Consider the following 25,456-nt stretch of genomic DNA (forward strand, 5'->3'; position numbering starts at 1 on the left):
CTGCGCGACGCCCCGCGGGGGGCAGCCGGGGGGGGGGGGGGGGGGCAGCCGGGGCTGGTGCCACGCGAGTTCGCTGCCCCACGGCCGCTGCCCCACCTAAGCCACCCCCGGGGTGGTAGAAGTGGAGCAGGAGCAAGTTTTGGGGCACGTGTGTGCGGATTCGGGGCTAATCGAGGAGGGCAGCTCTGACCCGGTAATGAAAAAGAAAGGCTGGAGCTGGAATTTCGTCATTCCAGAGAAAACCGAGGGATGTTCGGGAAAGGGAAAACTCGGGGAGAAAAACAAGAATAAAGTGCAGGGAAAGAGCAAACCGCATTTATTTTACACCCCGGGCTCCCCAGCCGCCCTCAGACACCAGCTCCGGTGCTGATCACTCGGAGAAGGAAGAGTAAATCTACTTAAAAAAAAAAAAAAAAAGGGCAAAAAAACCCCCCCACAACCCAACCCAAAACGCGGACTGGAGTCTGTAAAAACCCCTGCACTGGATCAGGAGCCAACTGTCTAATTTCCTACCGAATCCCACCAGATTTGGGACCTGTCGGGTGGGCTCGCACAGCAACCGCGTTACACTGCAAACCCCACTCGGAAGAGTTAAAAAAAAAAAAAAAAAAAAAAAAAGCTTTTTAAAGCTGCGAAAAGAGAAAGACCTCAACTCTGGGCCTGGATTTTCCCACTGAAGCAAAACTATTATTCTGTTTCAAGTACTTGGGAACTGGCAATGCCGTGCAGGGAGGTGAAAGCAGCAGCAGAGAGAAAGCTGCCGGCTCCCAGCGAGCTGTCCCTCTGTGTTTCTCCCACCCTCAGCTCCTCTTTTCAGCGGAGTGTAAAAAAAATATTCACTCCCGTGAAATTCTGCCCTGCTAAAGTGTATTTTTAGAGAAGTTTGAGTTCAGGCGTCACGACTGGGGCAGGGGGGGGGTTGCTGCGGGAGAGGCAGGCGCCGAGAAAGAAGGTTTTTTCACCCTTTTCATAAAGCTCTTGCACTGCCATTTTACCGAGGCAGGCAGGGAGGGAGCGAGCGAGGGAGGGAGAGCAGAGCGACAGACAGCGCTTGCAAGGAAGTTTCTCACGGCAACTGCGGGCTGGATCTGGAACGGAGCCTTTTGTTCCCGGCAAGTTCAGCAGGAGAGAGAGTTAGGAGTCTGCTGGAAGAGAAAAACCAGCGGAGAAATAAAATGGAGGGAAGTAGGAAGAGAGGAGAGACGGATCGTGCTGAGCTGAGATTAACTGCCAGAGCAGCGAGCTGTTCTCTGCAGCACGGCATTTATTTAGAAAGTTGGTGTGGTAGCCTCAGGCAGAAATCCCTGGTTAAGTGCATGGGAATGAGCGAGAGACCCAAGGACAAGCATTGCTGTGCAGGAAGTGGAATTTTCCGAGGGGTTCACATCCTTCAGTGCTCTTTTTGCCAAGATTTTATCTCCTTGCTCGATGAAGGGTGCCTCCTAGAGACATCAGGGAAAAGGCCTTAAAGATGAGGCGTGCTCTAGGTCTGTTTAAAGTAAATAATTAAAGGTAGGGGACAACATCCCTTAGAAATTACAGCGAGGTCTGAAGACCAGATGCAACTTTGGGTCCTCCCCTCCCTTTCCCTTTCTCCCCAGTGAGTGTTGAAACCCCGCGCATTATGACCAGGATCTCTGGATGGTGTAAAAAGTCAACTAAAAAGCACCCCCACCCCCCCGATTTAATGCTTATACACGTACCCAATATATCCTACAGTCACATAAACAATTGTTTCTGTCTCCCGGCGCACACTGCTAATTCTTCACTCCAAAACCACACATGCTCTTTGCATGTATACAGACCCAGAATGCCAAACGCTCTAAACTTGTCTGAATTAACCCTCAAATCGCTGACAAACAGCCATCGCTTAAAGTCACCCATGGAAGGTGGAGGTAGAACTTTAATCCCCTCGTTATTTGTGCGCTCGGTGGTGGATTCAGAAAGCAAGAGCCTGCTGATGACGAGAGCTAGCTTTTCGCACGGGTTTGGTGTTTAGTGCCGTGTCCTGGAAATACCGCTTGATTAAAAATGTTAATCACCTTCTGCGTTTTCAGCAGAGGAGGGAGAGAAGCGCCTTCGCCCTGTGGAAGGGAGTGCACGGCGTGGCTGTGACAGCAGCTCAGCGAGACACCACGTGGGAAATCCGAGTTCAGGATTTAAACGTGCTTTTCCACTCCGGCCATGAGGGACTGAGAGCCTTAGTGGGGGGAAAAAAAAAAAAAAAAAAAAGAAATAAGCCCCTTCTCGTGGTGCTCAGAAGCGACCTCTGCGGCTGCTCGGGGAGTGATGTTCAGCCCCGAGCCGGGAGCGCAGGGCACGGTGCCGCCGGCTGCGGGGTCGGGAAAATCAAACAGTAAAAAAAAAAAAAAAAAAAAAATAGGGGACCCCCGCCAGAGAAGCGCTTTTGGCCGCAAAGCGCAATTCCGCGCTGGGTAATGAGGAGGCACACCCCGGCCATCGGGCCGGGCTCTGAAGCGGCTGTTTGAACGTGTGGCTGCACACAATGTGCTCCGCAGGGTGCACAATTACGGAGTCATGTGCGCGGTCTCCAGGTGCTGGAGTCATCGAGCGCCAGATTTTCAAAGGCGCCCGGTGCCCGCCACGCTGAGCTCGCCAAAAAAAAAAAAAACCCCTCCCGGCCCGGCGGGGGCTGCCGGGGGGGGGTGGAGAACCCCCGGGGAGCGGTGCCCGGGCTCGGGCTCCGCCGGTTTCACCGACCTGAGGGGCGGCTTCGCTGCGGGCGGGGCCGGGGTGGCTGGAGAGGGGACGCGGCCTCGGCAGCCGGGTCGCCAGGATTTCATCTTCGTGACTTTCTTCGGGAGTATTTAATAAAATCGCCTCGCCGTCGGGGCCCTCTGAAAGGCCTGTGAAAGTTTAATAGGGAAATGTCATAAGGCATTGCACAGGAATTTCAGTTCATCGCATTTTTTTATGGTGGCATTAACTTTTACGTATTTGTGAGTAATTAACAGCGTGGCTGTTAAAAGGAGATTTAAAGACAACCCCCTTTCTCCTTCCTCTCCTTGACTAAAATGGTGCAAACCTGGTTTCCCTCTGATGTGACACCCACCAGGACAGAGGTGAGGTGAAAAGTACAACCACCACGGTTTGTCCATGTACGCAGGAAAACATATTAAAACCTACATATTAATGAGCACGTCCATTAAAATAAATATTATTTTCCTATGGTTAGTTTTGGTTGTTCTCCCCCCCCCCCCCCCCAACTTTGTTTTACTAAAGCAGGGAAACATATACAGAAACCTTGCCTGCAGTAGATGCTTTTTTTTTTTTTTTTTTTTTTAAACGGAGCCCAGATGCTGGTCAGGATTAAGGTTACACCAAACACATTCTACATTGCCATTTTCCAAACAGAATGAAGCAGATGGAAAAGATGGAAGAGGATAAGGCAGGAACGGAGCACCACTGAAAACTGCCAGCCCTGCACTAACGCTGTAGAGGAGCGAGCTCGGATGCCAGGAGAGACAGAAAGAAAGAAACCAGGCGTAGCGACTCTGCCTATCGCATTCCTCACATTTAAAATAAGTATTTTTAATTAAACAGCTGTCAGAATTTGTGCTTTAAACCGTCTATTTAAAATGGGAAGAGAAAATTCAGCTGCAACTGCTCACTGTAGTCTCCTTAGGGCTCAGTCCTAGAAGAGGCAAAAGCCACTGGCCTCAGGCCATCAGAGTACTTAAGTATATGCGTAATTTTAAACATCAGCAGTCCGGGTGATTTTAAGCATATACTCCCTTAAAGTTAACCATGTACTCAGCACTTTGCAGGATCCGCCCAGAATACTCATACCAGCTCCTAGCTCAAGAAAATGAGTATCTGTACATCTGAGAAAACAAAGAAAATCTTCTTTTGAAATGGGCTAAAGATTTTTTGATTTCTAAAAGACACCGGTTCATCAGTACTGGGAACTCAGATGAAACTGGAATAAAATCTCTAGGGGAAGTTAGCTGAATCCATGCTTATTTGTAAAATACCACCATTTGGCAAAATCATTCCGGTATTTTAGGTGAAATTCTACAATAGCTTAGTTTAACTCAGCACTGTGACTCAATCATAAGATGTGCTTTGAAAATCTCCTGCAAAAATTGATTTTAAGAGATTTCGTTGATATTATATAGGCACACACACACAATACAGAGAAAGAACACACAAACTATTAAATATTCATGCTATGGGGAGAACACTTAGTAATGTCCCTTCATTTCAGATATACAAAGGCAGGCACAAATAACCGACAGAAAATTTAATAAAACAAACCAATTGCAATATTCCACACAAACAAGGTGCTGACCAGCCTTGAAACATTTGATCATGAAAGGGCCAGACAGAAATTCTACTTATCTATCTTTCAACAGTCACCCATAAATGTGTATTTCAAAATCTTAATTCTGTAATCTAACCCACATGGGGAGCTTTAGGACTTTACACGCACACAGAAGTCTGCGTGCAGGGATGTGGCTGCTTTTCTGCTCTTAAGGCCTCCATCCTGTAGTCTTGTTCAAATGTACATGCCCCAAAAGTTAAGATTCTTAACTTCACAAGTCTGTACCTCAGTGAAATTTACTTGCAGTAGAAACAAAAATTGAAGCACATTCAGACCAGCTTCCCTGGAACTTTTAGAATTCAGTACTGGAACTGTGAAACAAGGTCATTTTTATCTAACAGTTATCTATGACTTTAGAGAGGCCCACAATCAAACCTTAGCAATATTACTTCTTTATAGAGGCTGATACTATCACATGCACTTTCACTAAAACAAAGGCATTGGTCAGAACTGTTCCCTTTCTCTGTAAAACAAAATCCTGAGCTCCAGACATACTGAAGAATCATGGAAAAGACACAGTTTTCAAATATTTATAAAAATATTGAGTATATCTGGCAAAATCCCTCCAAAACCCAACAAAAAACCTCCTCAGAATCCAAACATTTAATGGTTGTTGCTTCCATACCTACCTTTATAATGAGGTACCTGAGCTGAATGTGCTCAGAAAGACTCATATCCATTCTATGAACTGGTAAGGAGTGTAACTACATACGTTACAAAGCAAAGTATTTTAAAATATTATTTTTTCCTACCTTCAGGAAACATAGTTAATGCCCCAGGTTTTTCCAATGGCATGGGTTCATGTAATCACTGAGAGCACTGCAGCCTTCCCTACGTAATCCTGACCCTCCAGATTCACTGCTACCTTCCTATTGTATTGTTTTATTCATTTTGTCTATTCTTACACTGTTTTTAAGGAGTACCTTATACAGGTGTGCAGAGTAGCCAGCACACTTTGCTTCTGTTTAAGCACAGGAATGATAGCAGTAAATAATGCTGAAGCAGCACCAGGAACATAACTTCTGAATGTCAGTGCTCAGGTTGCCATGGGCTGTGATGATCCACTGGTAGTTATCAGCAGTTACACAGGATAATGGACTCCTGGATTCAGCTATCATTGGTTAAGAAGCTTATCATTATTATTTTTTTTAAAGAACTTTGCAATACTTCAAAATTCATTACTTTTTTCTGTATCGATAGCCATGACATAGCATCTTGCTTAAAAAAATCCCAGGAAAACCCACCCCACCAACAAACAAAACCCAAACAAAACATGAAGCACTACAGTTGAGTTGTGATGCAAATGAGTGATTTTTTTCCTACCTCCTCTAGGGGTACAAAAATAATCTAAACTTGACATCCTACTTTGGGGAAAAAAACAAAACAAAACAAAACAAAAACCCCAAACCCAAAATCAAGCCAAAGACTTGGAAAACAATGTCCAAACAACTAGAGACTAATTAGCCTGACCTCAGTGAGATGTAAAACTTCAGTTATTTTTCCCCCAGAGGGTGAAAAGATGTAGAAGAAAACAAACAGATAAAATGTACCATAGGTTTAACAAAGGCAATCATGCCAGACAAATCTGATGTCCTTCTTTGATAAGAAAGCAGATTTTTCTCGGTAAAAGAAAACACAGTTGATCTCACCCACCTAAAATTCAGTAAAGCATTTGATCTGGTGCCACATGCAAAAATACAAGTTAAACTGGAAAATATGAAGATTCGTGCAAGAAGAGCTTTGTGGGTAAAAAAATGGCTAAAAACCCCATGCTGAATTGTGTTGAAATGGGAACTTTTGGGCTAGAGGGTGCGTGCATTAAAGCTCCTCCAGCGCTGGTCTCCGAGCCGGTGCTATTCATTGCTTTTAAGTGATATGAGCACAAAGGATTGAAAAAAAGAGGTAATATAGCTAGTTACTGACAAAATCAAAAAGCATCAATACAGAAGACTGGAAAACCCTCAATGAAGAGCGGGATGAGGTTCTGGAACAGCCCAGGAATCCTGAGGAATGGACTGGTGGAATGCAGTAATACGATTAATGCAAATCACAAGGCTGTTCACACAGGAACTAACAGCCAAAATTCTTGTAAACTGGGAATTCATCACAGTTAATAGAGAAGGATGAAGACTCAGAAGCATTATTTTAGTCACAGAAATGACTAAACATCGCAAAAATGAAGATGACAAATGTGATCTAAAGACCAGGTAAGGCACATCCAGATGTTATGGCAACAGCTCTCTTGCAGAATTTTGGGTACGGTTTCTGTTCGAGAACAATAGGTGAAAACTAGAATAGGCACAGAAAAGGCTTCCTAAGATGGTTGTAAGAACAAAGAATCTATCAGGAGCAAAGACTAAAGTTTTATTTCAGCTAACTCCGACAAGAGAAAGGCTGAGATAGGATAGGGTTAGTTTGTATACACAGATTATGGTTTGAACACAGGTATTTAAACATGCGCTGGCACCTATGTAAAGGCCTGAGTACATTTAAGATGACAGCTAGGTAGATGTCTTATTATTAGAAAAATTGGATTTTAAAAAAACCTTCTAGTGGGGCTACTAGGCTGAAAGGGACTAACGGTTTTTTATGCTGGAGCTTGATGTCTGCATGGACAAAGTGAGGCCTCAGAAGCCTGGCATGAGGCAGCTAAGGGAGGCTCCGTGAGCCCAGTGTTAGGGAATTCCAAACAGAGGGGGGAACCAGTACCAGCAGCCCCCTCTGAAAGCTCACCTGCAAGCTGGTGGATAATTAATGAAGAAGATACAATTAGTTTACTGGGGCAAGTTGGAAATTTCTTTATTGTCACTGAGGAACATTCAGATACAATGGAGAACTTTGATAGCTTTCCCATTAATTTCCCCGCTTTGCATCAGTGCAGCGAGAGGAAAATCTCTTTGCAGTATCGTGAAGATACATTTATGGTGGTTAAAAAGTATTAAGATACTATAGTGAAAAGCATCATGAAAATCCATTACAATTAGTAATTCTGTATTTTCTGCAGCACTTGAATTATATGCAATAAATAAAATATGTAAGCAAACATCAAATAACAAGGATAAAAGGAAAAATCTGAAAAAAAACCCTCATTGAATGAGACAGGGTTTGAGAAGGCAGGTTATATGATTTGATTTATAATTAGAGGCTGCATCACAGTGTGAGGAACTGGATTAAGAGGGGCAAGAGTGTAAGAACCATACACAGGAAAACTAAACACACTGCTCAGTTCCCTGTTAAATTCATCCGGGTCACAAGAGCGTAAAGAAGCATGAAATACAGAGAGTGAATAATACGTAGGCTGACCCGGCCCTGGAGCACGCACAAGCTCAGCAAATTCTGTGTGTCAGACAGTGCTTGGAGAACTAAGCAGTGATCCTTGCTGGAGTCAAGCCTGCACACACTGTCACCCCAGCAGTGCACTGGTCCTCTAGTTCTGCAGAGAACTGCTGAAAGAACGAGGTTTTCTAAGGGTAAAGCTTTCCAAAAAGCCCAAGTATTGCACCTCCCCAGAAGACCACAAAAGGCCCACGCTGCATTTCTTTTGTTTCCATCATAAATAACATCACTGGGAATATGTATCACCTATTTCTTTCCATCTAAGGTCTCTTAATCTCTCCAGACAAAACATACCTGCTTTAGCAATACTTTTCGTTAGCAAACAAACCAGGGCTGCCCTTCTTGGGATCTTCTATTCTTAACTGTTTGAGCACTGGAGATGTTTTTCATGATTTCAAACGCACGGTGTTCCGTGCTGCCAAAGACTCCTTCCTTGTATATGCCACCTCTTCGTGTTTCTAGAAACAACAAGAGGCAGAGGCCTGGAGCTGAAAAGCATCTTCAGTTTTTCAGTTTTGGGGTTTTTTTTCCTTTTTTTTTTCTTTTTTGTTTTTCAGTATTCTGACCAGATAACAGCACGAAAGCCCAAGAGGACACCTCACATCCATAAATTGCGTCTTCATGTCAATGTTTTGGACAAAACCAGGATCCCATAGCTTTTCTGTTGTTCTTTTCTTCTTTCCTCCAGTGCCTTTCAGATTTAACTTTGGTTCATCTCAACTCTAGCAACTATGTTTATTATTTTTTCAAAGGGACATTAACAAAGTTATTCTGCCTCTCTTGTGAGCAGCAGGAGAGTGAAAAAGTTTAGCAAGAAAATGATAATCTAAGAGTCATGTACTATAACTATGTTCTTTCCCATTTGCATGCAAACATTCCTATTCCAGCTCATATTAGAACTTTTATGAAATTAACACTTTCTGAGTAATAATGACAAAACATATTCTAATTTCCATCCAATATTGAAAATTAACATTATCTCACAATTCCTCTTCCATTGGCAGGCTGACCCACTTGGAGTTCACAAGAATAGTGCATTTGAAAAGCCTCCTCAGATCTTTTTCTTCCCCTTGTTTTCAGGCATGACATTTTCAGTAGTTTTTTTGTTGCCAAGGATCAAGACACGAGCATGCAAGGAGGGGAGTAACTGGCTGGGCAGCAGTACTGCACTGAGGAAGCCAGTGGTTATAATGGATCACAAACTGAATTTGAGTCAACACAATAAAGATAATACATCACAGAAATATTTAATAAGGCTGTTTTATGTAGGACACCCATGACAATTATCTTGCTCAACTCAGTGTTGGTGAAATCTCAGCTGGAATATTGTATCCATTTTCAGGTACCACATAAAAAATAGAACCAGATATAAGCCAACTGGAAAGAACACAAAGAGAGCAACAAGAATGCTGGGAGGCTGAGGAAATCTAACCCCCAAGAACAAATTGAAATACTGGTTTTGCTTTATCAAAAAAAACCAAAAAAAAGAAAAGAAAAAGGAGAGAGCTCATGCGAGAATTGAGAGGGGACAAAACACCAGTAGTCTATTTTGTTACAGTAAAGGTCAGCAATCAAATGTTCATGTCCGCTGAAAGTAGAATAGGTAATAGACTTCATTCACAGTAAGATGTGGTAAAGTAACAGAAGTGACGTTTAAAGAATGAAAACACTAGTATGGGAAGTTGGAGAATGCCCTGCATTTCAGATTTTTTTTAAGGACAGGGTACACAAACATCTGTATGGGATACAGATAAGCGTCTCTCCCATCTCAGAGTCAGGAGGGATCTAAGGACCTCCTCCCCGACAGCTTTATTTCTTATTACAGCAAATGGAGTGTGAAAAATACTGGTGAGAAAGGAATTTTACAATTAGAAAAGTGGACTTGTAGATGAGGAACACACCACTCCGGGCCGCTGTCTCAGGCGACCATTTCAGTAAGTTGTCTGGAGGACTTTCTTCCGACTGCCAGCTCCAGAAGAGATGAAGGAACGCGTTAAGTGCATCACATGCAAATACATATCCACTCTGAGTTTACGAGGCGTTTCAGATTAAGTTTTTCTTGTTTTATTAATCTTATTTTGCTAAGCCAAACTACTTTGATACACTTTTGTTGAAGATCTTCACCGAGCTCCACCTCAGCCCACAGTAGCATGACATCACTTACAGTAATTGTTAGTAATGTCAAACACAGTTTCTTTGATTAATTTGCTCTGTTACCTCGTTTATAAAATCATAACGCAGTTTTTCCTTATAAAATGGCTATTTTGCAGAGGCTTTTTCACTGGACGCCTGTAACATTGAACATTGCTGTTCCTTGCTTCTACCCACCCTTCAGTATCTTTCCCTGCCTCTTACAGATGTTGTATGAATCAGGGCAAGCTCAAGTTACTAATGAGTTTGTTCTGAAGAAGTTTTGTAATACCATTCTACATCCAGTCAATGGTAAATCACCGACGTTGATGAGCAAGGCCCTGTACAACCATTAAGAAGTTGTTCTCTGTGCTCATAAATTCTTTCTCCTGGCTTGACAGACCATGTTTATTCCTTGAACCCCCCTAACCCTTATTTGATTCACGGACTGTACCTGGGAAAAACTCTTAAATAATTTCTTTATGCGTTGCCAAGCTTTATGACACAGAAGAACAGCACCTTCTCCAGATATATACATAAAAATAATTCCCATCACAATATCCCTGACATAAAACTGGCTAGTTTTCAGTTGGAAGTAATCAGAAATGATGCTTTGCCACAGGTGGCAGTGGGCTTCGGCATGTTAAGGAAAGTCTTTGCTTTGTGTTCTGCCTCTCCAGCCAAGATCCACACAGGTTTCTAGGAATGCAATTTTGTCATCCTGATGTTTGGCTGCTGCTACTGGCCACCCCAGTTCTGCACCAGTACCCTGTGCTATCAGTCACTGCTAGCTGACTACACCCAGAAACAGTACACCATTGAGTAAACTGCTCCAGATAAATCCCGTACAGAAGTAGCAGGTTGATTACACCTTACTGTTTCTCTTTGTGCATTTCTTCCGTTAGCAAAGTAGCAAAAGCTCCATGAAGCCGCAGAACTAAATCCTTCCACCTGTGCAGCCTCGCAGGAATATGCATTGTAATGGATTTACCAGTTTCTTCTTCATGCAACCTTGCAGCATTTTGAGAAAGAAGTTGCACAGGCAAAAATCAATGGATGCCGGGAGAAAAGGAATAGTAATTTGTCAGGTTGACCCAGAGAATCCCCAAATTCCTGAGAATTCCCTGTCAGCACACTGTGAAGAAAACCCATACAGCTGAGTAGCAGAACACCACTCCATGGGATAACTGCCCAGAATATTTTGAGAGGTAAATTAATAGAAGAAGGAACCGTGCACCCGATTAACAGTGAAAATACCTTAAATCAGCATAACAAAGTGGGGTGAGAGTACTTGTGCTCAATATAGTTAAATAGCTGTAATTAGATCAAACAAACTAGATTGATGTATCATCCCTTTGTAGGCTTGGCCTCAGAAGGTAGGTCAGGAGCTAAGTTCAGTAAAACAGTTTTAGTACTGCAGCTTTTATCTAACAAGGCACAGCCACACGCTCACTCAAAAGTAAATACTACTTAGAAGAATTGCTGAATTCCAAAGAAAAAGAGTTTACAGTGACAACTATGTGGTTTAATAAAAACCTTTTGTCAGTAATGAACCTCTCCTAGTCGACTTGATAACACACCTTTTGGATAAACAATGTACAAAATTTTGGTTACAAATTAATTTGTGTCAAGGCATTTGAAGGTCTTTAGTGAGTTGTTCCCTCATCAGTTAAGGTGTTTACACGGGAAAGGTGAATTCTAATTTGTTCTTTCAGAACCTTTTAATTAAATTTTAAGAAAATAATGTAGAACAACATTGCATGAAGTATGATTACTACATTTCAGAGATGAGCAAAACATAAGGTAGCAGATGGTATGAAGAGGATAAAGGTGAAGAAATGTAAATAGCAGGGAACTTCACAAAATCAAAAATGTAAGGCAGAACTGAAAGCGCGTGTAAGACCCCTGGGAGAGCTGAGGAGACGAAGCAACGACTGAGCTGAAAGACAGCAGACTTTCCTTACTCAGACACGACAAAACATCAACAGGAAGCTCTCATCTAGTAGAAGGAAAGACCCATCGTAACTAGGGGAGTCGAGATTGTTGTGAAGGGTCCTTAGAGTAACTATGGAAGGAGTGGAGGAAACATGGCCAGAGTTTGCAGGTGCCAGCAAATATATTCATCAAACACTCTCTGAATCAAAAAGAACCCCCCTCAACCCCCAACTATTTCAGAATTGTAATCAATAAGTAATGAAGACATTATAAAAGAGCTAATAGTAGAAAATAACCTTGTATTGAATAAAGACAAGATGAATTGTTTAAATTAGGCAGAAGACCAAACAAAGAGCAGCTTGGTAACTAATCAGAAGAGTTCTTATCATCAGAAGCAGCCGCAGCATTACTGTGGGGTGAGAGGAGATGAATCCTGCGCGTTAGCATCGTTTGGTACAGAACCTGCACTCCAAGTCATATGAATTATTGTGGCTGCACAGATTGCTGTCTGGTAGCCCTGTCTTCTATGATATAGCCTGATAAATTAGCCAGTAGATTCTGACATATCTGCGTGTCATAGCAGAGTCTGGGTGAAGACCAAGAAGGTCTTTCTAATCTTTTGATAAGAAGTTATCAATAACAGAGCAATACTGTTAAATGGAAGCCATCAAACACTACTTTAACGTCGAGGATATTTAAGGGTGAAGGGAGGCACTCTTGAGAAGCGGGCCTTAGTTGACGATGCAAGTCAGTTGAAGGAATAGTTGGAAAATGGTAACTATTCTAAACATTTATATTTCAAATAGTTGTTAGAAATTAGGAAAAAAAAAGCAGTTGCTTCCTCTTCTCCTGCAGGATTTGTTCTAGCCAGTGACAGGCCTGTGAAATACATCACTAATTTATGAAGTTGTTAGAGTCCTTCCCAATGAATATTCTACCAAATATGGGAGATGGGGAAGGAGAAACTAGTGGCCTGGTGTTACAAAAGCACCCAGCACCTACATTCAGAAGTGGAAGAGCATTTTCTTTCTTTCTTTGCACCAAAAATATTGCCATCTTAAAGATGTCTTAACACGTCTCCGTCTCCAACAGAAAAGCCCAAAACCGCAGTAAGATGAGAGGGAAACGGAAACGTGGATGGCAGGGCGCAGAGTTGGGTTGACGAGTCTTAGGAATTGCAAAGACGAACGGCTGGGCCACAGATTTTCTTAACACGTCTGTTTACTAATCACCACAGGTTAAACTCAGTTAGTAAAACCTGGGAGGCTGAAGAGCTGCTGATTTCTGAAGTGGCCCTTCCATGCAGCTGCCGACAATAACCGCATCAGTGTCAGGAAGTAACATCCCTTGTTCTGTGAACCGAGAGAACGCACTGGGAAGACACCAAAGTGCCCAACAACCTGTCTGCAGTGAAAAATATCATTGTACTCTGAGCATCAGAAAAAGCGTAACGGAGAGAAAATGGCAGCGCTGTATGCAAAAGACAACATTAGAGAAATATGGGACAACTATCTAAATACACCACACGATGGCTGAGCCCATGGAAGTCACCCTCGTGGTGCTCCCTCCATCATGAAGATGCATTTGGTGACAGGTGGCTTCTCTCTCTTTGTCTCATGCCAAGCACATTTCCATAGCAGAACACCACAAAGGTCATTGAGTCTAAATCACAACTATTCTCATTTTGTATCTTCTTCTGCCCCAAGTTCAATTTGTCTAGGTGATTTATGAGGTGAACTCTGGCTATGCAAGGCTTCTCTCCTTCTGAATGGAGGAACAATTCAGATAAGAAACAAATCTCTTCTGAGTTAATAGAGGAAACTGGACTTAACCACATTTACTAAGGTATTTATTATACATCTAGGCCAGATGAAGCTTAGCACACTTAATACATATAAAACTGCAGATAACTGCTAGGACGAGCAGAAAACAAACAAAACAGAATCACAAGTTTCTTAATAATCTAAATTAAGCCACTAAAGTAACAGAAAAGCAGGAGTTGCTGGCAATAGCAACAGATATCTATCAGTTCCAGCTTGCTGCTTGTAGCAACACACACGAATTGAGAAGCAGTTGGCTCTACGTCCCCTTCCATACCCTCACGCTGAGGGACTGCTAAATTGTAATCAGTGTGAGTACATAACCCCCAACAGGCACCGCGCTACTTTCGTGGCTGTTGATTTCATAAATTGTCTTGGGGTTCTCTGTCATGAAAGACATCGTCTATAATCGCAGAAAAAAGGAGGTTGCGACTCACGGGCCTGGTCCTGTGAAAGACCCACGGTCTTTGATGACTCAGCAGTTCATGGGGGATCATCGGCACTTTGTGGATGGGAGCCCAACGCCAAGAGATAATTTGCAAGAAATAAATCTCTATGGTATAACTTCAATTTATCAGTTTGGAAAAGACCACGCGCAGAATTCTTAAAAAGCAATGAAATCACAGAATTAAAATTTTTAAGCGTAAAAACCATTATTAAGTCATCCAAGTCCATTTACAATTATTGATGGTAAATCCATCTACTCCAGATGGGAAAAGGTCACTCTCTTCTTTTTCCAGGGCAAGTCTATGAATAATTTGAGTGATTAAAGCTCAAAGCAGGTGTGAAAATGAAAAAGACCAGGAAAGCACATGGGAAAGAAACCGCACTCACATGCAGATACTTAGCTTTCATTCTGGAATCAAAAAAGGCACCTTCCATTCCCCCCAGTCCACACAGCCACAAAATACAGATGAGTTTGTACATTTTTTCCTAAAGAGTTGTCAATTTTAAAGGCACATTGAAATCTTATTTTTACTTTTTAGGTCTTCCTTCTTCCATCGGAGATGACCTAAATTTTGAGCTGAAGCATTCACAGGATCCTTGCTTGGAATATAAAACAACAGCAAAAACATCAGGCTGCGAAAGAGGCAAAATAATAGGAGGGAAAATTACAGTGAAGACCTCCCTGAATAACAGGAGGTCACAAACACTGCAGAAATAGATGCTGAAGTAGTACTATCCAGAGACAGTGGACACAAAGTGATTGCATTTACAGAAACCTAGCAGAAGACAGGTGGGCAGGATGTGAATCTAAGCAAATGGCCACAGTTCTGGGAATACCCAACAGTTCTCAAAATTTCCCCTCAAATATATCGCTGTATTCTTTGTGCAAAAAATGTCAGAGACACCAAAATCCAAGAGTCTCCTGTTACAAAACAATAACACTTGAAAGCTTACTAGGAAAGTATTCCAATGGAATGAAACAGCTACAGAAAGGGGTAGAGGCTATATTGTATATGCTAAAGAGAAAAATATATGGAAGACACATAGACGACCAGGTAACCAGCAGTAGAGGTGCTGAACATTCATGCAACTCATTATTAAAAAAAAAAAAAATCAAAAATGTACTTGCAGATGCATTTATTTTGGTTCATTTTATCATCTTAAATAGTCAACAGAAACTAAGATTATAATCTGTGCCTTTTTAAAATTCCATTCAACAGATGTTCATAAACAGACTTGAGCCAAATTTCAGTTCCCCAAAAGGATATTCAGCCAGAGAACTTTTACAAATGGATGATAATGTCCCGCTTTTTCCCTTGTAATGATTGCTTTTCTGAGACATCAAATCCTCTCTCAGCCTCATTACAAGTTCCCACCAGCATAAAACGTATTTTTCATTTCCATTTCCTATAGTATTGTTTTCCAAAACCGGCATTGATGTTCCCAGCACAAGACAACTCTCCTTCACTCCTTTTATATGTCATCTCCCCAACACAGTATGAAGTGACTGTCTCAGTGACAAGGCTCTGTTCTTTTAAAAAGATGAAAAAAATCCAACTGGTACTAATAAATATTTACTTAATGTAAGGAAAAAGGAATTCAACAATTAAGTATGAAAATTGCAGAAAAAAAAATAGGTGTTTGAAAAGGCAAAGCTGTTAAGAAGTTCAGTCCTTTTTATGAGAATGACTGCTCAATAGCTCCTTTTGGGACACAGTGAGATGACTCCTTTAAAAGTATGGTCTAGAAATACCCCCAAATCACAGAAATTATAACTCACTTGAGGATTTAAGATGCACTACAAAATTAAGAAATATCAGGACACATAATGAAAATGGTGGAATGAAAACAGTGTTGCACTTACTTGTCTGTGTTAAAAGGGAAAGGGGGGGCTGAAGCGAAAGGTTTTATTTTTACTTAATTACTCTCAGTGTTCACCGGGGACTCCTTCCAAAGTGTGTTTTATATTTGGACCTAAATGCAAGCAGGATTCAGCCTTGATCTTATTCCTTATGACAATACGTTTCTTAAATTAGAAGTCCCACAACTAGGATGTTGACACCACCGGTAACGTTCCTCCACTGCCAGAGAGTCTCTTATGTGCTATCAATCTATTAATCCGGAAAGGAGTTAGCATCGGGGGTGGGGGGGTGGGGGGGAAGGAGATTGTTTAAAATAAAAAAAAAAAAAATCCAGAAAATAATACTTTGTAGGCTTGTAGCATCTTTCATCCAAGGATTTCAATGTACTTTGAAATATGAAGTCTCAAAACACTTTAAAAAACCTGAAACCCACCCAACTTTAAGGTATTTTGTAAATGATAATACATTAATTGAGTGAGCATCCACCTGTGATGCAATTACAAGAGTCCCCTACTGCAGCATTTCACACATATTCAATCCACCTTCTGGTTACAGCTTACAAGTTTGTGGTATGTAGAAGGAACAGCAGAGCTGGTTAAAGATTTTCTCTTGCTTCACATACTCTGCAAGCTTCTCATTAACTCATACATGACTTTAATCGGTGCTGCATGCATCAGGACTGGTCTGGAAAAAACCCCTCACTCAACAAAATATTATTATAACCAGGAATTAGTAAGGAAAAAGGTGACCTTTTTCTAAAGTGACTGCTGATGTTCATATATAAAGGGTTAAACCGACCTTCACTGATCCCAAAGAGGTAATAAAATAGAACTTTAAGGACAAAAATGGAGCACTTCAAGAGATTATTATGAAGAGCTACATCCAAGATGACAGAAGACAAAACCTTATTCTGAAAGCACAGATGCTTCTAAAACAAGAGATCACACGTTTTAAAAAGCACACTACCAACCCCTTTATAATGAATAAGCAAAACGAAGGGAATCAGTTTTGGTTTTTTTTTTTTTTTCTTGCAGGGCTGTGGAGCTCAGAGGAAAGAGGACATTCACTCGATGTGCTAGCAGAGCCAGATGCATGCTTTGCACTTAGGCAGGGCTGTGGAGCTGGTATTGGTTGGTAGGGGGGGAGAAAACAGAGTAAGCCTGAGAAAAACCCATCAGAGCTCCTGTCCTCCCCTTTCAGCGTTAATGGGAGGGATACAAGTCTATGGGAGCTGCAGTGGGGGATGGGGCTGGCAGAGGGGGTGGGGAGAAGCAGAGCAAGGCCTTACAATCATCAGCAGCTCTTGTTCTCCTCTCCTTTCAGCGTTAACAGGAGGATGTGAAGCTCATGTAGCTGGGAATGGGATGGGGGAAGCAGAGCAGGATCATAGTTTAGCTTTTGTCCTCTCTCCACAGGGTTAATAGGAGGACACGAAGCCTGTGTAACTGGGATAGGGGGAGGGGATGGGGGGGGCGGGTGGTGTTAAGGCCTTAGATCCCAGTTTCTTGCCCTGCTCTCCCTGCAGGGTTAACGGCAGGAGGTGAAGCTCTGTCTAGGGGCAGCTTTAGGATTTGTAGGGTCCTGTGCGAAGTCAAACATCCGGGGTGTGTGTGTGGGGGGTGTGGGGACACAGACCCGGGGCAAACTTCCCTAAACGTGGCGGTGCGTTTCGGCGACTCCGAACCCTGTTTATCCAGAAAAATGAGCCAAGAAGTTGCCCGTGGGGTGGCCATCGATGGGGTGGGGTGAGCCCAGCTCCTTATCTGGAGGGCGCAGGAAGACCGGCTGATGGCGAGGGCCGGAGGGAGGGACCAGGTGTGCTGACAGAAACGCGGGCCCTCAGAAAGGGGCAGGAAAACCGAATACGAGTGGTGGGGCGAGAGGAGGGGGGGGGGGGGGGGAAGGGGCAGCCCCAGGGCCCGTGTGTGGAAACAGCTCCGAGGGCGCTCACCTGCCAGGAGGACACCGCGTCGTGTGAGGCGGGAGGTGTGTGTGTGCGGGGGGTGCGACCCCAGACCCTCGCCCTAAACCAGGGGAAAGTTTCCCCGAAGTTCGCGGGGGGCGGTGAGGCGGCGGGGCCCGGCTGCCGGCCGCCCCCTCAGCGACGCCCCCGCGGCAGGGGGAGGGGGCGCTGTTCCCGGCTCCGCGCCGCGTTTTCCCGCTCACCCCCCTCCCTCGCGCAGAGCTCCCCGCGCCTCCTCACTCCTCCGCGCCTCCGGATCCCTCCGCCGGGAGCCGGCGCTTGGTTTTTTTCGCCTCCCCTCCCCCTCTCCCTCTTCACCGTTTCCTCCTGATTTATCCCGGCCAAGGCGGCGGGGTGAGGGCGGGAGAGAGGAAGACTCCTCGTTTCTCTAACGGCATCTCCCAAAGGGAGAGCGGGACGGAGCCTTCGGCCGGGTGAGGGAGGAGAAGGTGGTTGGGACTATTTGGCGTTCCTGCCACGGTCTCGGCGGAAGGAGCTCGCTGTGCGAGAGGCTGCGCGGTGCTGCGGCTCCTCTCAGCGCTTCCTGGAAACTCCCGCTTAGGAGCGAGAGGGGGGGGGCGGGAGAGAAAGAGTCCCAGGCCGGGAGCGGGTGGGGAGGGGGGGGGACGGCACAGCCCCCCTCCTCGCCGCCGCACCGGGGACGCGCACACGCAGCCCGGACAGTCTCCGAGCCCGCTGATACCCCTCAAACCGCTCACCCCCTCCCCCCCCCCCCCTTCCTGTGCAGATGGAGCCCAGAGAAGTGAGGGATAAACTCCCTCGTAACCGCCGTGCAGTCTGGTGAGGGGGGGCAGACACCCCTCTAACCCTTCCTAAGGCGGGGAGCCCCCCTCAGAACCCCCGAAAGAGGGGGACGGGGAGCGGGGGAACGTGGGGGGGGGCGGTGGGGGGGGCGAAGAGCCCTTCATCCGCTCGACGGGGAGGGGAGACGCAGCCTGGGGGGGAAGGTAGCGGCCCTTTCAAACTGCCCCGTTTCCCCCCAAACTGCCCCGTTTCCCCCCGTGTTTCCTTGGGCTGGGGGAGGCAGTGCCCCCCCGGGTGGCTCTCGGCCCCTCCGTGCCCGCAGTGGGCCGGGAGAGCTGGCGGCGGCGGGGAGTTAATGCGAGAGCGGCCGGGGAAGGTGGAGGGGGGGGGACGGGGGAGGGGAGGCCGAGTTTGTAAATGGAAACACTGGTACATAAGCATTTAGCACAATCGGGCTGGAAAGCTCCAACTGCAAAGGGCTGAGAACAAAAAAAAAAAAAAAAAAAAAAGGAAAGAAAAAAAGTAAAAAGCCTCCCTTTGCTGCCCTCTGCCTGCCGCTGCGCTCGGCGAGGCGGGCGCTGAGCTCTGCCTGTGGAAGGGACCTGCCGAGCCCCCGGCCTGGCCGCGGGGACACCGCGGGGACAGTGTCCGGACACTGCCCGGCCAGCCCTGGCACCCCGGCTCCTCCCGCGCAGCGCTCCTGCCTTGACGTGCCAGAAGGAAAAACTCGCATGTCTTTTTTTTGGGGTGAAGAAATTGAAGAAATGGGGTCAGCTCTCACACCTGTGTTGCTTTTCTTGCTCTGAATACAATAGGGCATCTCTTTCCTGGGGGTGGATGCACTCCTCTTCCCCTCGCTTCCAAACTTAGGCTTAAGGGGCTAAAACTCGTTCCTGTTAGACTCTGCTAAAGGATACCTGCAAGCTGAGAGGGCTTTGGGGTCTACGCTTTAGTGCTCGTGTAACGAGACGAGTAAAAATGCACAGTGTATGCAAGCCACAAAAAAAAATGAAAAAACAGGAGGGGAAAGCGAGTCCACTGATAAATGATACACAAACAAGGACACACAGCACCAGTAAATACCGTATGGTTCATTAGATACGGGCTTTAATGATTCTGCCTCACAGTTAAAGACCTTACTTCCTCTGCCTCCTCTGGCTTGTGGCTTTTACAAGCTCATCTCTCCAGCTCTGCCAGTTCTCAGAGTTTACCACCCCTTAAACATGGAGTTGTTGATCCTCTCTGGTGTTGCAATGCAACTCGTTGACACAAAAAAACCCCCTTTTCCTCCGCTGAATCCGTGAGTTTCGGGGATGCTGGGACTACCCGGGGAAAGCAGGCAACATGTAATTACATTATGTGGAAGAGAACCATCCATTACAGCAAGTAGATACCCATAAATGCTGTTAGCGACCAAGCATTTCCATAGAAATTTCCTGATTTTGGATGCCCGACACCTTTGAGACGCCTCCATTTCCTTATCGCCATTCCTAAAGCTGTAGGTGGTTTCATTTACAAACCTAAAATCCAGATGTAAATTGAGGGTGAAGGTTGTCTTCGGCCTCCTGATCCCTTTGAAGTTGCTGTCTCGTTCATCGGTTTTAGCTCCAAATTATGTAGTTCAGGGTCTACTGGAAAGAGCAGCCTCCAGCTCTTGAGGACTAAGAGAGAAACATCTATCGGCTTTACACGCCTCCAGCTCCAGTCAATTAAAGATGGTCTGTGCTCTCTTTTAGGCCTCAGCTCCCTTTTAATATCTTTTAGTTAGTTGCTCTCTTTGTTGCACTTTTATTATTTTGGTCTTTGTACTCCAACTGGTACAGAACGTCTTGTAAATACATGTATTTATTCTGTCAGTCTTGTGCTGCTTCCCTTCTACCATCAAAATATTAAAACACAAAAGCTCACTGATTACTCATCAGCAGATCTGCAAATTTACACACAGACAGCTTTCTCTGGAGCAAGTCAGCAAATTAAAAACAACTCCTTCAAAAAACTTTGGCTGAGAATGGATTGTTTCCAGATCCTTTTTTTTTTTTTTTCCCTCAATAAAAAAAGCAAGTCCTGAGGAAAGCTAATAAACAGCCGCTATTGAGAAGCCGATAGCGCACCACATTCTGATGCTCGTTGTTTTGGAGTAATTGCAATCTTGTGTTGAGATGGAAGGAGATAGGAAAATGTCACTTTGTCTACATGTCCCATAAGAATAAATCATCCTGGATACTTCAAGGGGATAAAGTGTCTACCAACAAAGAGCTGATTCAATAGTCTGGACTGAAAAGCTTTACGTTGCCTGGTAGATAGTTTAAATTATCATGGGAGGATTATCAAAAGCCTAAATCCCCCCCCCCCCCCCATTAAAATGAAGAACTCAAATTCTTCTTGTCCAACTGCAGGAAATTTGAGTGTTGGAGAGAAAAAGAAAAAAAAGCCCACAGCTCCCTGATTTCATGAACTCTTAATTGAGGAAAAGTGGTTTATTCCTAAATGTCCTTTTAGTGTGCTCTAGTCTGAGTAAGTTATTGTTTGTCCTCTTGTTTTTATGGCCACCACTTCAGTATTGACCACTTTAATATTAACCACTTGAGTGTTTTTAGTGATTCCTGAGGAGTGTGTGAGTGATAAATATCCCTCACGCACCCGCAGCCCAACACCGGGATCCTCAGCACAACGCTGTAAGACCTAAAGATACACCTTGAAAAGTTTCACGTTCTGTGATTAAGTATAAATCAATTATTCTGGCTGAATTTTACTCAATTAATGATGTTAATTGCCTGGCCGGCAGACAGTTTAGAATTTGAAACCGTTTCATAACTGATACGTAAAGATTTTGCAGTTGGAAGTGATTTAACAGTGTCGTTGATCATAGATCCGATACAAATCCCTCTCCTGCTGTTTTGTTAGCTCCCCAGCACCAGGCAGAAGGGCAGTCCTGCTCGGTTAGGGGAAAAAAAAGATAATCTGGTTGAGAATTGTGCTTTATTTTAAATAATTACCAGATCCAGTGTAGTTTTTACACCTGTATTTTTAATGTTCCAGCTGACAACGTTTTTTATTTTTAAACTTACTCAAGCGAGCAGAGATCACTCTGAATCCGGACTCGCAGAATCTAGTAAAAAAGGTGCTAGTTTTATATAGCTGCTGTTCTAGCGCTTAGCGCATATTAAACAGGGAAAGCTGTGGTTATCAGACTGGAGTACTTGATACTCGGTACTCCCACATGGTACGTCTGAAGTGATATTACTGAAATACACTGCAAGAGACTCCGCTCTTCATCTTTCAAGCCTCCTGCTAGGCCTCTGGCGGAGGATGAGGGAAGTTTACAGGAGCTTCCCAAATGGGAAAGGCAAAAAAAAAAGTCAGTTAAATGATGTATTTGTGAATCAGCAGCTGAAGAAACATTGTCATGTGAAGGGAATCCCGCTATTAATGAACGAAACGTTTCCGTGCCTGGATGCTTAAGTGAAAGCCCGTGCAACCCTGCAGTCCAGTGAGAGCTCCTAAACCGTGCAAATCCCCACCATTTCCGTGCTCCGAGTGCAGGCACGCGGGGAGCAGAGGGACGATGGCATCGTTTGTTCGAACGAGCCACTGGTGAGGGTGCCTGTGCTTGGCTTCCCCTCTTCTGAGACCACGCTGCAGGCCACAGGAACTAGAGCCACCAGGAGGAAGAGAGGTGGAGATTACTGAGCCAAAGCAAACACGTGAGAGAAGTCAGGCAAGTACTTCTGGAGGAGGAAATTTGAAGTATGTTTTTCAACCCGTCGCGCGACCCGTGTGGGATCTGGCAAGGCTGTGTTGGTCCTAAGGCCACAGAAGTAAAAATGCAGGTAGAAGATACAGGTGTCTCCTCTCTGCGGCTGCCGAGGAGAGGCAGTGAGAAAAGAGCACAAGACAGAACAAAAATTGCCAAGACAGCATGCTCATTTTTCAGAAAACACCCGTTAGCGGAATTGTTTTCTTTGCTCAAATTTGATAAATCAGTTCAAGCACGCACGCATCCTGCGGGACACATCACACTCGAGTATCTAGCCTTTACTTCCCAAACAGCTCTGGCACCCTACTAGTGATCATCTATCGAAGGCACCTCAATGCAAGTTGTAGTCCCTCAAGACAAAATAATTCAAAATATTTATATCCTTTTTTTAATGAATGGAAGATGCTCTTATGGATAAGCTGAAGACGCAGTAAACACCAACAGAAGCGGCTAAACTTGTTTTACATTTTCTGGCGATGTCGAGTTGCCCTCTTAGAAGTCCTCTTGCTGTTCTTCTGGCCTCAACACATTTAGAATGATATTTCAGAGAACCACTGATTGTACCGTTCAGTAGCTGGAAAGAGAAAGAAGCCACGGATGGAGTGAAGAAGAGAGAGAAAAGCAGTCTGTGCCCCAAACCCCAAATTTCCACAATATGGGTTGGTTGCGTGAACTAGAGGCAGAGAGCTACAGAGATGTTACGCTGCAATCCTACAACTCTAATTCTTGCACATTTAAGGCTGTATCTGATTATGCATTTCTATATTTTCCGAGTGTGTAATTAATCCAGCACAGTACGTGCAGGTTATGGAGTAAACCCAGTTGGGAGTGGTGCACTGAGAAGGGGAGAAAAGGGCTGCACGTGGGTGGGTGGGTTCGTCTGTGTTGGTGATTGCAACAGTGGGTGAGTGTAGGGCGAAGAAAAGTCTTACCTGGGAAGAAACTGAGATAAAATCACAGCTTTGTGCTGCGAGCAGTTATTGCCTCCCTGTAGACTACGAGGATCCAGAGCACCTGCTCAGGCACAGTCCCAAGCAGGTTACAGTCGAGGAAAAAAAAGTTTCAGCCTTCTCAGAGTTGAGGAGTTAAAGAAATCTAAGTGTCCTTGCTGTAAATGCAAGGTAAATTATTCATTCCCTCTCCCTCCCTCCCCCTTCCCTCCCTCTAGTTCAGTTTTTCTTTTCATGCTTTAATCGTTTTGACACCAAGCTGTACAAAAGTAATTTAAAATTAACATGACTGACACTTGGTAGATAGCAGGCCCTAGCGCGGGGCTCCACCTTCTACTCGGGACTGCGGAGAGGGGCTCTGGATTGGCTGCAGGTCCTGAGGCAGCTGATGGGCACCAAGGAAAAACATGGCAAACAATTAATTTGCTAATTTAGTTTTCTGTTTAATTTGAAACCAGAAAATTGTCAGGCACTCATCAAGCCCATGAGCAAGGCTGAGTGGACTTAGGGCAGTACTGCACTCCTGACAGCAAAGAGGGGACACATTTGATTAGCCAGCAAAGCGATTTCTTCTGCCGGTATCGATGGCAGTTAATAGGCTTGAGAGAGTGTTTTAGCATTGAAGTTCTGCAGCACTGGGTTTTGTGTCACCTCTCCTCAATCCGCTGCATTTTGTGCAGGTGATAACAGCCTCTTTCACGGGGAAGAGGGAACGCGCGCGCGCGCGTTGCAAAACAGTTGTGAAAAGTTGCCACCTTCAGCGCAGAACACGCCGTAGCCCGTCATTAACCCGGGACCCCCAAACGATGCCTCGGTCAGCTGGAATTCCTCCTGTGCACGATGAACGACGGCGAGGCGTAGCAAGCCTATATCAGACCTTTGATGGAGAAAGAATGCTCTGATTTGATTTCCTCCCTTCAGCTGTGGAGCATGTAATTTCAGATCTGCGTGGAGTGGGGCCTTTACGCTCAGTTTTGGGCCTATTTTTGATTTAGTAAATTGGATTGTATCTATTTATTTCACGCGTCCAATTCGGGATTTCACTAGTGGCTCATCAGAGCAAAAAGGGGCACATTTACTGGGACTGAGAAACCACCACAGCCCTAAATTTCGTCTCCTACATTGGCAAGGATTTGCTGTTTTGCGTGCGAGTGGGCGTGCGAGAAGTTGTGAACACATTAAATCAATTAGTTCGTTACCAGCAGAGGGAGCGTGGGTCAGGGCTGGGTTCAGCGGGGAGTCAGTAGGCTAAAAATGGGACTGTCTCCCAAGGAAACGTCACAGCACAGCTCTCTAAAAGAAGGACTGTCACAGCACCAGCACGATTTGTTTCCCAAATCCAAATGAACCGAGGGATAGGATCTCAGTTGCAGATCTGGGACTTTACTTGGCCTCCCTAATTCCCAGATTTCCTGTTCCCCTTCTAAATGATGCTCTCTGGAAGTCAAAGTCACTAGATGGTACTGTTGCTGTTTAATATTGACGCCTCTGCGGGCGGGCTATTTGGGAAACTCACCTTTCTGCCGAGAGCTGAAGAAAGGCCGTGTGATTTGTCAGGGAGATGTGAGCGAGGAGCCAGGGAGAAGTAGGTCAGATCTGGTTCCTGGGATTCGATTGTTGGAGGGGGAGCGGAGGGATGGCAAAGGTTTCATCTGAGCAGGTTTGCTTCCAGGTCTGCTGCCCGAAGGGGGAGCAGGGTCAGGCCCTCCTGTTAAACCCCGTGAAACCCAGGTCTTGGTCAGCCTCGCTCGTGGTTAAACGCTGCTGGGGGTGGCTGGGGCTCAAGAGGAAGGACGAGCCCCCTGTGGCTGTGGTCGGTGGAAGTTGTGTTGCTCACTCGGTGCACGGGGAGTCAGCCTCCTGGCTGGAGGGAACGCCGGCTCGGGCAGCAAATCTCGACCTCTACAGCACATTTAAAAGCCAACCCGAAGTGAGCGACTGGTTGCACAAATTCCTTAACCGCTCAGAAATATCCCCAAGCTTTCAAATGACATCATTACCCGGGTCCCAGCCCTGTTAGGAGGTCACCAACCTCTCCATCGCAGACGGTAACAAACAGGTTATTGTGCTCTGCTCCACAAACAAGCCCCAGCCCTCCCAACCACGAGGGAGACTCCTTCCCCGGTCAGGCAGCCCGCGGAGAGCT

At 45.0% G+C, this 25,456-nt stretch overlaps 2 long non-coding RNA genes across 2 annotated transcripts; one reads left to right on the top strand and one right to left on the bottom strand.

Annotated features, from left to right (window-relative positions):
- Positions 1-1,636: 1,636 nt before the first annotated feature.
- Positions 1,637-18,849, bottom strand: LOC141954770 (uncharacterized). Its single transcript, XR_012632244.1, has 3 exons — positions 17,827-18,849; positions 2,722-2,867; positions 1,637-2,200 (listed from the first exon to the last, which is right to left on the bottom strand). It is a non-coding gene; the product is annotated as an uncharacterized LOC141954770 (long non-coding RNA).
- Positions 18,188-24,326, top strand: LOC141954771 (uncharacterized). Its single transcript, XR_012632245.1, has 2 exons — positions 18,188-18,272; positions 23,991-24,326. It is a non-coding gene; the product is annotated as an uncharacterized LOC141954771 (long non-coding RNA).
- Positions 24,327-25,456: the final 1,130 nt, after the last annotated feature.

Source organism: Strix uralensis, chromosome 25 (genome assembly GCF_047716275.1).
Source record: "Strix uralensis isolate ZFMK-TIS-50842 chromosome 25, bStrUra1, whole genome shotgun sequence".
NCBI lineage: Eukaryota > Metazoa > Chordata > Aves > Strigiformes > Strigidae > Strix > Strix uralensis.